Source organism: Passer domesticus, chromosome 9, assembly GCF_036417665.1.
Source record: "Passer domesticus isolate bPasDom1 chromosome 9, bPasDom1.hap1, whole genome shotgun sequence".
In the NCBI taxonomy this organism is placed as follows: Eukaryota; Metazoa; Chordata; class Aves; order Passeriformes; family Passeridae; genus Passer; species Passer domesticus.
This window is the reverse complement of record NC_087482.1, coordinates 45,476,338-45,489,511: the sequence shown is the minus strand read 5'-3', so window position 1 is coordinate 45,489,511 and position 13,174 is coordinate 45,476,338.

The window sequence follows — 13,174 nt, the reverse complement described above, 5'->3', positions numbered from 1 at the left end:
GGGATGAATTCCTCCCTGGCAGGGTGGGCAGCCCTGGCACAGCTGGGGCTGCCCCTGGATCCCCGGCAGTGCCCAGGGCCAGGCTGGACACTGGGGCTGGGGCAGTGGGAGGTGGAATGGGATGAGCTTTAAGGTCCTTCCAACCCAAACCATTCTGTGATTTTGCTGATCCCCAGCCTGCCAAAGGAACCAGGGAATTTCTGAGGCACAGAAAGGAGGGAGAGCCAAGCCATTCACCTGCAGTGTTTTTTAGATATTTACAACAGACTTGCAGGGAGCTGCACACTTCCAAAATGTGAATTCACACTGCCTGAAGTTCTTGTTTCAGCTGTTACCTGTGCAGCTTCCAGCCTCATTAAATTATAAAATACAGTTTTTCAATGAACTCAGCTAATAAATGCAGAGATGCTTCTCTGTTCCCTTGAAACAAAAAAAAATCTTCCACATGACTACAAGCTGGGCATGGAGAAAAAAATCCCAACAAAGCATAAACCCAAACAGTTCCCAGAGAAAGGCAGCATGCTCCTTTTTTAACACATGAAAAATTATCACAATCAAATCCCATTGTAAAATGCACTTCCGAGTTTGTTTCCAGGCTTTATTACCTACACTGCTGGGATTTTTTTATTTTTCCTGAAGTAGGAGCGAGTATCTAAATGAGAGGCAAATTGATGATATACAGCTGGAAAAGGGCTGCGAAAAAATAAGGGGCCAAAATTTATCTGCATTGTTACACACCACGGAGCTGGGGTGTTATAAACAGGCGTTGTGAAAGAGTAAATCAGAATGGCAGCAATGATCATAATCCTGATTCTCTGTGCTCCAGCCTGGAAATCCCGAGTCAGGATCCTGCTTTTCTTGGGACAGAGCAGGGGAGACAGTGGAGAGCAAATAACCTGGGATGGACAGAGGGAAAATGGGATGGACAGAGGGAAAATGGGGTGGACAGAGGGAAAATGGGGTGGACAGAGGGAAAATGGGGTGGACAGAGGGAAAATGGGGTGGACAGAGGGAAAATGGGGTGGACAGAGGGAAAAGCAGGGAGGGAGGCAGGAGAGGGGAAGAGGCAGCAGGAGCTGGAGCATTCCCAGGGGCAGGGAGGGCTGCAGGCACCAGGGGAGCCCAGGTGAGCAGAACACAGCACAAAACCAGCAGGAATCCTTGTCCTGTGCCCAGGGAACAGAGGGAGCTGAGCCCTCCCAGGGCTGAGGGAGCACTGGCACGGCAGGAGCGCAGGGATGGAGAGAATTTCCTCTCTTCTGCAGGGAAAGGGGCGTGGGATGGACAGGGATGGGGGCTGCTCCAGAGACACAGCTGCTGTGCTCCTCCTGCTCTGGGTGGGGGCAGGCTGGGAAAGCTCCTCTGCACCAGGGCTGGGGCCAGCAGCACCAGCAGGGAGGGGGGAGAAGGGAAAATGCCAGGATCTGGGAGCTGGGAGCAGGATCAGGGCTCTGGGGACTGACCAGGGCAGGCAGGGCCAGCCCTGGGCACGGGGAGGAGCAGGGCTGTATTGGCATTGCCAGGGGGAAAAGGCTGCTCTGGAAATCCAGACCTCAGTAGTGCCAGAGGATCCCCACAGGACAGAGCACTCCTCAGTCCTGCCCTAGGAATGGATGTGCTGTATCCAACATCTTCTCTTCTCTTCTCTTCTCTTCTCTTCTCTTCTCTTCTCTTCTCTTCTCTTCCCTTCCCTTCCCTTCCCTTCCCTTCCCTTCCCTTCCCTTCCCTTCCCTTCCCTTCCCTTCCCTTCCCTTCCCTTCCCTTCCCTTCCCTTCCCTTCCCTTCCCTTCCCTTCCCTTCCCTTCCCTTCCCTTCCCTTCCCTTCCCCTCCCTTCCCTTCCCTCTCACAGCTCAGTTTTCACTCCCAACCTGAGGTGAAAATCTCCACTCCAGGGCAGCCGCCTCACTGAAAGACAACACTCAGCAATTCCTGAGCACAGGGCAGCAGGGAATGAATGGCAGGGATTTCTCAGCACTCCATGGAGGTGTTTTGCAGGAGGAGCCAGCGCTGCTGGGGCCAGGTTTATAAAGGGTTACCTGCACAGCACCTGCCCAGTGCCTTCTGTCCCAGCAGCTTCACCTCGGGCAGAGCTTTGCCTCTCCTGGCCACAGGATGCAGAGGTGGGAGCTGCAATGAGACCTCCTTTAATACCCACTGAAACCTCCTTTAATATCCAGTGTGACCTCTTTTAATACCAAATAAAACCTCCTTTAACATCCAGTGAAACCTCCTTTAACATCCAGTGAAAACTTCTTTGGTATCCACTGAAACCTCCTTAAATACCCAATGAAACCTCCTTTAACATCCACTGAAACCTCCTTAAATATCCAGTGTGACCTCTTTTAATACCCAATAAAACCTCCTTTAACATCCAGTGAAACCTCCTTTGGTATCCACTGAAATCTCCTTAAATATCCAGTGAGACCTCCTTTAATACCCAATAAAAGCTCCATTAATACCCACTGAAAACTCCTTTAACATCCAGTGCAACCTCCTTTAACATACAGGGAAATCTCCTTTGATATCCAATGAAATCTCCTTAAATATCCAGTAAGATCTCCTTTAATATCCAGTGTGACTTCCTCTAATGTCAAATGAAACCTCCTTAAATATCCAATGAAACCTCCTTTAACATCCAATGAAACCTGTTTAAATACTCCATGAAACCTCCTTAAATATCCAATGAAATCTCCTTAAATATCCAATGAAACCTCCTTTAACATCCAATGAAACCTGCTTAAATACTCCATGAAACCTCCTGAAATATCCACTGAGATCTCCTTCACATCCAGTGAAACTCCTTTTCTCTCCACCGAGTTCTCCCCTCACTCCCTCCCAGCCCAAAGCTCTGATTCCACGTTCCCGTGCTCTCTCCTCACACATTTGACCTCAGGGAAGAAGTGACTGGGAAAAACAGGCCCAGGAAAAGAGAGCATTTATTTTCTGGCATAAGTATAATAACAGTAATAGAGTAAAATCTGGCTCAGAAGCTGAGGGCTTATGTATTTCACATTTTGTGTATTAAATATATAAATTCATAGAAATGTTTACTTAGATACTTATATTTCATGGGCTATAAAACAATAATAACCAACTCCAAATTAGTCATTTCCTTTCAGATAATAAAGTCACAATGAGAAAAAATTTGTAGCTTCCAGTTGTTCCAACCAGTGTTTGAAACAACATGAAAATCTCTTCAGCACTCATTACAGCCTAATTGCTTTGGAAAGCTGCAAGAGAATTACCACAGCTTTTTGCTGCTGCTTGTTTTGCTAAAGGAAAGTTAATTTTATTCAAAATTATTAACTATTTCCATCTCCTTATTCCTCCAAAGCAGAAGTGGGAATTTCTGTTCAATAAGATGGAATCATTAAGGCTGGAAAAGACCTCAAAATCCCCAAGTCCATCTTTGATTATCAAATTCTATGGAAAGCCTTTTCAGCAGATGAAATCTCCCCGCTCATTTCTCCTGAGCCTTTAGGGGGGCAGCTCAGGGCTGCCAGCACTGCTGCCTTGCCAGGGAGTTTTTGTGGTACCCCAAATCCACGTGCAGCTTTGCACTTTGGTGTGAGGCTCCTGAACGATGCATTCCTTCTGTGAGCACCAAAGGAAACACCACGAGGGATGGGATTTTATCCATACCTGTTGGCGTCATTATTTAAAACCATCATCAGGTTTTAGCTAAGGAAGGGGCTGTGTTTCATCTCTGGTTTGGGGGATGCTCAGATCCTGTCTGATGCTGCAGCACTCGGGATGCCAGTGGGATTTTCCTGGCATTTTTAAGGGGCTTTTTAAAGAAAAGCAAGCACAAGCCCTGGGGCTGGAGGACAGGAGCTGATGTCCAGGCCTGGGGCTGGGGCTGTGCTCCTCCTCCCCCTGGCAGGAGCTCCCTGGGGCATTTCCAGCCCAGCAGGGCAGGGAACAGCCCCTGCCTGCCCCCCTGCCCTCCCCAAGAGCTGCAATTCCTGAAACTAAGGGAAGAAATTCTTAGAATCCAGAAAGATTTGGGTTGGAGGGAATTTAAATCCCACCCAGTGCCACCCTGCCATGGCAGGGACACCTCCCACTGCCCCAGGCTCCAGCCCCAGTGCCCAGCCTGGCCTTGGGCACTGCCAGGGATCCAGGGGCAGCCCCAGCTGCTCTGGGAATTCCATCCCAGCCCCTGCCCACCCTGCCAGGGAGGATTCCATCCTTATAAACCCCTTGGGCTGGAGGGTGCAGACCCCAAAAGTCAAACCTGCTCCTGCTGGGTGCAAATAAAACACCCAAACCCATTCCCATGCCCAGAATGGCTCGGGGGCACACAGATCTCATCACAGCAAAGAAAACATCCCTGACTGGGGTTTTCATTTGGGTTTGGGCATCACTGGAAGCCTTAACCAGCACACAGCACCCTGAGAACTCCAAAGAGGGGATGTTCCCGTGCTGCTGCTTCTTGCACGAGGAAAAACACCCCCAAGTGAAAGAATTTCAGAGAATTCTGCTCAGTATTTAGCTCCTGGTTTCTCCAGGAGCTCGCAGCAGCAGCCAGCACCTAAGCCAGAATGATTCATTGGATCAATAATTCTAAGGTCTTGTACCTAAAAGGTTGAAAAATGTGATCTAACCTGGCAGAAGAGAAATGATTGTAATGTTCAGCAAAACGCTTAATGAGCCTTGGAAAAAGCAGACTTTGAGGGGAGGGAAACACGGCCAGGTTTGACCTTGCCCAGAGCTCCAGCAGGACGTTCCCTCCCCAGGGTTAGCTCTGCAGCCCCACAGACACCTCAGGTTTCCACATTTCCTCTCTTTTGCTGGCTGGCCTTTCCCCATTTCCATGCTCTGGAGCACCTGGTCTCTTTTGCAGCTCCCACTATCCCTCATCATTTCTCACTGAATGCTTCATTTCAGCAGCTCAGTTACATAAAGGCGCAGAAATGTTTTTTCTTTCTCCCCTACCTGCAAGTTTTGGTTTTAACTCCTTCTTTTTTCTCCCATCCATTACCATCCAAGCCCAAATTAAAAAAAAATCCCTTCCCAGATCCCTTTTGCACTCCTGGACTCCCCTCAGATAAGAAAATGCCATCTTGTGCTCCAGTATTTGTGCTCAAAGCAAAACAAATAACAGTGATGCTGGGAGCCAGGACTGGCGGTGTTATTTTAGCGTTTCATTATTCTAAGGAAAACAGACACTGGCAACTCCAATTTCCTGGTCCATAAAAGCACTTCCCACCAGCCAGCCCTGTCTGGGATGTGTGGGGGATCTGCCCCTGTGCCTCACCTGGGCTCAGCCTCACACCAGCAGTGTCACAGCAGCCTGGAGCAGGAGATGGCACAGGAGTTATTTCCAACTCTTTGTCCAGGCAGGGGCACTCTGAAAGGGCATGGAGTGCCAGGGAATGGATTGAGATGGGGGGAGAGCAGGCTTGGATTGAGTATGAGGGATAAATCCTCCCTGGCAGGGTGGGCAGGGCTGGCACAGGTGCCCAGAGCAGCTGGGGCTGCCCCTGGATCCCTGGCAGTGCCCAAGGCCAGGCTGGACACTGGGGCTGGAGCACCTGGGACAGTGGGGGTGTCCCTGGGACAGTGGGAGGTGTCCCTGGGGCAGTGGGAGGTGTCCCTGGGGCAGTGGGAGGTGTCCCTGCATGGCAGGGGGGATGAGGTGATCCTGAAGGTCCCTTCTGGGGTTCTGTGACAGCCCAATTCCCCCTCTGCTGCTCCTCAGAGGGCCCCTGCAGCCTCACCCCGCTCCCTGCCTGTCCCATCCCAGTTTCCCTCTGGCTCGTGTCTGTCCCTGGGCCCAGGGGATGGCTCGGGCAGCAGGGAGGCGTCCAGGGCTTGTCAGGCTGCACCAGAGCAGATCCTCCCTGCTCCCCGAGCCCCCCCAGCTCCCATCCCTCCCTCTGCCCACCGTGGAGACAATGACACGTTTCTGCTCTCATTTCTATAACTCACTTCCCCATCTAATCAACAATTATCCCTAATGAACTTTCCAGTGCTCATCCAAACTCGGCAGCTTCTCCTTCCTCGAGTGAGGCAGAGGGAGAGCCCGCTGCCTCCTGGCCTATCATGCTTTATGGAGTGATTTCTGAATAATCACACTTGAATTTTAAAGCTGTTTAACAGCCAGAGCAAATGGCAGGCAAAGGAACTGAAGTGAGGAGCGTGACCTATGAAAACGATGCAAATTCATTGGGAAAAATCCGTTATTAGGGAAAGGTCTCCCGGTCACAGCTCCATAAATCAGGCTGTAAAAACACAGCACGGCTGGAGAAGCAAATAGTTGTGTAATTCTGCATCCCTGCAGCCCTCTGGGTGGGGATAATGGTGGAGGCAAAAGGAAATGTTTGTGTGCTGGTTGGAGGTGCGTGAAAATGTGGGACAGGTTATGAATGATCTGTTATCTGGGGCCTCTCAGGGAAATAACTCAGGCTGCTTTGCCTGGACACCTGGCTGAACTGACAGCCCAAATGCCAAGGTCAAGGAAATGCAGCTGCTGTGCCCTTACCACAGACCCCACTGCTCCAAATCCCACTGATTCTGAGTCCCAGTGCTCCCCAATCCCCCTGCTCCCAATCCCACTGATCCCAATCCCATTGTTCCCAATATCCCACTGCTCCCAATCCCACTGCTCCCAGTCCCTCGGCTCCAGGGACATCAGGGGTGTGGGAGCAGCTCCTGGGCACTCCCTGCTGAGCAGGGCAGGACCAAACCCTCCCAAGTTTTGGTGAATTTTCAGGCAAGCACCAGTTGCAATTATTTCATCTGTGACAGGGTTTTCTCTTATTTTTTCTAAAAATTAAAAAAAAAAAAACAAACAAACAAAAAAAAAAAAAAAAAAAAAACAAACAAAAAAAAACCCAAAAAAACAGAGCTGAGTAATTTCAGAAGAATTCCGAGTTGTTTTGCTTTCCCAGGTACAACTGCCCTCCTGGAAACACAATAAATGCATCGTGATGGAATACTGCCAATTGCAACACATCCAAAAGGTGCTGCAAGTATTAAAACACGCTGTAAGAACAGGGTCAGGGTGTCACCTGCTCCTTCTCCTTCTATGTATTTCTTTTCCAGCACATGAACTTGCAGCGCTGGCCACGTCAGGACAGCTCAGACCTGTGAGTTATCTGATCAATAGCAAACAAGAGTGGAAGTGTTTTCAGTTCACGGACAAAAGTCAAGGAACAGAGAAATCAGAAGAGCAGCAGTGATTCCTTCAGAGGCAGCTGTGGTAGGTGGCACCAGGACACAGGACAAATGTCAAGCAGCCAGACAAATGGCCCTGCAGAAGGGAGAAAGCAGGAGTTATCAGAGTGCCTTGAAAGGCTCCGGGGTCAGCCTCCTCCTCCTCCTCCTGGTGCAAGAAAGAAATTACTCATGGAAGCAAAACCATGTGAGGCTGCAGCATTTGTCAAATTCATGGTCCCAGTTTTTAAGCCACGGTCACGTCGACCTTCCTGTCATTTTTACTGGAAAACAAAGGAAGGAAAAAAGCACAGAGCTCTGGAGCAGGCAAGAGGAGCTGTTCTGGAAATGCCCATGACTGCAAATTCCTCTTTGCTTAGCAAGAAGATTTCTCTTCCTGTGAGTTCAAATTAACGAAAAGACAGATATGCTCTAAGTGGCAGGGGTGAGGCAGCACCTCCCGTGGCAGAAAGACAAATCAGAGCAGGCTCTGGGGTGCTCAGTGCCAGCCTTTTACTGCCAAACACTCTGCTCCCACTGAGAGGAGCTTAAATGGGGAGTGCAGCTGCCCTGGCACCTGGAGAGCAGCCCTGGGCAGGGCTGGGCAGGGCTGGGCACTGTCTGGAGGATGTGCTCGCTGCCCAGGGCCTCGCCCAGCTCAGGGCACAGCAGGACTCCAGATATTTCAGGAATTGTTATTACATCCCTGCCCGGGGTCAGCTGGTTGCTTCTTGTGGAGTTGAGGTACTTCCCTCTTCAGAAGTTATCACAGAGGATTTATTTAAGCTGCAGAAATCCCTGTGGACAAGAAATCCCAAATCAGGCATCAGGATGTGGGAAGCTGCCACTCAGATTTATTGGATGAGTGCTTCCCAAGTGCTTCACAGGCAGGTTCTCTCCAAGCACTTGGGTCTGACTGCACAGGAACAGAGCAGACCCCATCCTTTTGTCCAGGTGTGTCTGTTTGCTCCTTCACTTCACAACTATCTTAGCTGAATTAAGCAGTGCTGCTCCATTCAGTGCTTGCTTTGTGCGTTGAAAGATACTCCACAAAAAAAAAATACTAGAAAAGTGAAAACCTTCAGTGAAATGATCTCCCAATCACTCCCAGGGTGCTGCTCCCCCAGCTGCCTCTGCAGATCACTGCTGAGGGCAAACCCTGCTTTAATCAGACCTGTTCACAGGTTTTCTCCCTCATCAGAACTCCACATCCCCCAGGAACATTTCTCACTGCCTCCAAGAACAAGAGTAAAAAGATCTTTTCTTCCAGTGCTGGGCCCTGCAGGGGTTCTCTTCAGCCCTTTCCTAAATGATAATGGGGGAAAGTTGGAATCCAGGCCTGGGAAGTGTTCCCAGAGCAGGCAATGGGATTGTGCTTGAGTGAAGCCTGAAGAGTTCAGCTAATTGTCAGTAATTTTCTCCTTTCTTGTCCAGCGTGATGAAAATGCTGGAGGAGCAATCAGCCTGCTGGGAAATTACACAGTGAGGAGAAAATGGGAGATTTCCTCGTGGGTCAGGGCTGCTTTGAGGGGCAGCTCCAGATTTAAAAGGGAACTTTTCCAAATTCCTGCTCACTTGCCGAGCTGTCATCAGCCAGCACCTCCTTGATTTCCTCCAGAGCCCTGGCAGCGTGATGGCTCTCACAGCCCCAAAATGCTCTCCCCTGCCTGATGCTCTGCTCTGGGACAGCCCCACCAGTGCTGGAAATGCACCACACCCCAAAACTCCCAAAATCGGTGCTTTCCCCTCCCCTGCCAGTGCCAGAGACCCTGGAGATTTTCTGTTCAGTTTTATCTTACCTGTTTCTTGGTCCAGGAGGCGAAACAGAGCCCCACCTCTCCTGATTACAGCCTCTGTGCTGCTAACGAAGGGGACAGACAGATGGACAGAGCCTGGAAGCCCCAGAAGGGTCGGAAGCCAGGACATCCCTCTGGATGCCCTGGATGGCTCAAAGCCCTGGCAGGAAGACAAAGACACCTGGGATTTCTATCTCAACCCATGGAGCAAATTACCAACCTTATATGAAGAATTACAGGTCACAAAATTTAAGTAGCATAGTAACAGCAATCACAGGGTGAAGGGAAAAATTTTGGAGCACTGTACAGGGGGGTTTTGAACCTTGTACAGGGGGGTTTGGGATTCTGTATGGGGGGTCAGGGGTTCTAAGATGGAGGGATTTGGGCGTGCCCTGTCCTTCTTCTTTCTTCTCCCTGGCATCCATGTTCAGGATGATGTTGGCACTCACAGATTGGTTTAGAGTAGAAAGCCACTGTCTAACACAGGTGATGGGTTTTGGAACATTATTGTAAACACAGAATACGTAGTTTTTGGTATAAAAGACAGCACCAGCCCGAGAGGTGGGGAGTGTGCCTCGGACTGACCTGCTGAACAGACCTTGGCAGGCCAGACAGGAAATGTTTGAGATAAAGAAATAATAAACAACCTTGAGAACGTGAACCGAAGACTTCTCGTCTCCTTCTTTGGCTGCTGGGTTGGGGAGAAGAGACTTTGAACAGAGACACACCTGGGGATCTTCCCAACCAGACCAGACCAGAGGAGATCCCGAGACAGAAGGGCACAGCACACCTGTGCACACCAAACCTGCCCAGGAGGGCACAGCACACCTGCACACAGCACACCTGCCCAGGAGGGCACTGCACACCTGCACACACCAAACCTGCCCAGGAGGGCACAGCACACCTGCCCACCTGCCCACCAGCACACAGCAGCCCAGGCCTGCAGGGCACAGCAGAGAAAATCCCAATAAAAGCAGCCAGGAGCACTGGCAGTAACTCGCTGGGTGAATCTGCGTGCTGTCCTCTGGAGAACAAAGCCTGTTCTGCATCCCCAGCCTCCAAACCTCTGCCCCTCAGCACCAGGCAGGCTGGAAATCCAACGGATTCCCTTCCCCATCCTGGAATGGCTTTGGTAGCACTTCATTTTTCTTTTTGAAGGATTTCCCCTCTGCTGACAAGTAAATAAATGTGTAACTTTCCGCTCCTTTTAGTGCCCAAAAGAAAAGGAAGGAAGAGAAAGGAAGGGGAAAGGACCTGCAACAGGTTTGCCGAGTATTCGTTATTCATTTTCTGAACACAACAGGGACACTTTATAAACTAATCCAGCTTTACACGGCGCAGCGCTGCCTTCACTCCTGTGTTATTGGATAATTTGTCAGTTCTGGCACTTTGGCAAGTAATCAAGTAAGGAACAACTACCAGAAGCAGAAGGAAATTATTGAATCTGGTTCCTCTTCCTCCTCCTTCTTGTATTCTAAACATAAGCTGATTTTAAACAAAACACTGTTGGCAGAAACAAAACAACCTTTAGGATTTATGAAAGACACAGTGCTAAAATAAGATGCTTGTGTTTGAGGCGGTTTTGATTTTGCTTTTTTTCCCCCTCCTTTCTCCCCAGATAGATCACTTTCCATTAAATGCTTTGAGCTAAACATGGAAAATCTTAATCCCTGCCCAGGTAAAACTTCACTTTGCATAACTGGTGGCTGGGAGGGGAAGGAACATCGCAGTGACTGGGCTCAGCTCTGGCCACGAGCACGGCCAGGCTGCAGCTGCTGCCAGGGAATCCTGCCGAGCCCAAAGCCCCGAGCACACCTCAATTAACCCACGGGCCTGCCCGGGCTGTGCAGCTTCCTCTGATGGGAAATGGGGAGACACTTCCAGGGCACGGCGCGGGGAGGGAGCTGTTGGTGGCTGTCTGCTCCAGGGAATCCCATCCTCCAGAAAAGGCTTCAGAGCATCCCCGAGGCACTGAGAGCTCCTGCTGCTCCTGGGGCTGCCAGGGCTTCCTGAGCCAGCCCTCATTCTGCACATGCACCAGGGGGGGAAATAAATTAGCAATAATTAGCTATAAAGTCACCCACGGTCACTGACACAACACCTGGCTTTGTCTTGGGAAGGAAGGGGTCACTCCCGAGGTGCAGACCCTTTAAACAATCCTGAGACATTAGGGGCTGTTTGCACAAGCCCAAGAAACAATGAAAGCCTTCTCTCCCCCAGGCTGGCACCTGTGCCCACCGAGGCAGCTGCACAGAGCACAAGAGTGCCAAGGTGACCCTGGGCCATGGGGAAGTGAAAATGGACTTGGACCATTGCTGCCAGAAATCTGACTCTGCTCTGACAATTCAGTAATAGAACTGTGCAGGGATGATGACAGCATTTCTGTGTTCCCAGGGCAGGCAAAGTGTGCTGGGGAAAGTGCAGCTACTGCAGCAAGGCAGAAATTGCCTCTTCTTATCTAAACCTTCCAAAAACATCTTATAATCCCCTAGTTTGTTATCATTTCAATTTTTAAATTTATTTCAGTTTGACTAGAATACTGAATAAAAACCAAAAAAACCACAAACTTCTAAATATCTTACTGGGATAATTTTCATAGCCAGACAAGAGAGAAGAAACATTTCCCGAGTCTCTCTGACAATCTGAGCATCCACAATAAACAAACTGTCAAAATACCAGCAGAGCTCGCCAGTTTGGAGAGAACCAGCTTCTTCCAGTCCCCCTGGGGAAAAATTCCTGTGGGAAATCCTGCAGAGCCAGTCCCACACCCTGGTACCACAGTTCCCCATCAGAGCAAAGGGCTCACCCTCCTCAGTCCCAAATCCCCGAGCCCTGGAGGTGACAGAACTGTCCCCACCTCCCTGTGCCACCCTGCCACTCCAGGCTGCCTTCCTGCTCCCTTCCCATTTCCCTCTGGAGCTGCTGCCCCAGGGGTTTTGTGCTTGGGGAAAACCAAATTCAGCCAGGAGCTGGAGCCCCAGAGCAGGGGAGCCCAGCCTGCCTCGAGGCTCCTGGCCACCTGAGGCTGCACGTGGAGCTGCACATCAGCACGGCAAGAAAATGCTTTTCATTCTCAGTTGTGGAGGAGGGGTAGAAATAAAGGAGGATTTCCAGCACACTATTCTAATGGAGTTAATTTGAATATGAAATTCCATCAGGGCAGAAACTGCTCCTGGTGCTTTCCTGCTGGGCTGGGCTACAGTGGGGCAAGAGCAACGGGATACTGAGACCTCCTTGGGTTTGAGGAGACAGAAAAACTCAGCAAATCATTACCAAGCCCAAGCAGAGTCACCCAAACTTCAAGGCAACGCTGGTGCCACCAACACCAAACTTCAACACCTCTCCTAAAAAAAACCTGAACACAAATGCAATCCCTCCAACTTTTAATAGAGCAGGAGAAGAAAGTGGACTTTGCTGTCCTTGTGTCACCACCTTTCTGAGAGCTGACAAGTGCCTGAGGGAAAGATCTGGGCTTCTCTGTTCTTCCCTCTTCTTTTATCCTTACTTTTCCTTTTTTCTATTTTTTTTATTTTATTTTTGTTCTGTGTCTCTCCTGCCTTTGTGGCGGGCACAGGCTGCTCCTGCAGGCTGAGGTGCAGCCTCCAGCAGTGCCCTGAGCACCAGGCAGGGGGTGAGGCCAGGCTGAGCCCAGCTCACCCCGGGAGCACACCCAGCTCCTGCTGGTCCCTCTGCATCCTCGGCACCAGAGCCCCCCCAGCCAGGCCATTTCCTCTGCTCAGAGAGATCTTCAGAGCTCTGATTATTCCAGTCTCACACCCAGGCAGTTCCTGCTGCAAATCCTACAGGCAAGGATGCTGCTGAAATTCCCTCCCTACAGTCTGCAAGAATTTTACCTGTTTCCTACTCTTTTCCCATATTTTAAAGAACCTTTACAGATATTTTCCAGCAGAGCTGTTGCAGCCACGTCCACTCCACCCCGTAAAAAGCAGCAGCATTTCCTGGCAGTGCCCCTCTGTTATCTGTGGTTTCTCTGGGAAAACACGTGGGAAGAGCAGCCCAGGCTCTGAAAAGCCATTTCCTGGCAGTCTGGGCGGCTGCAGGAGCCCACAAATGTTTTATTCCCAGCCCACTTCACCCGGCCTGCTCCAGCCCATGCTCTGCTCTCAGGGCAGCTCCGGCTCCTCTGTTGGAAGGGGCCCAAGGCAGCAGCTTTGGCTTCCCTGGCTGGGCTCTGCCTCTGCTGCAGGAGGGCAGG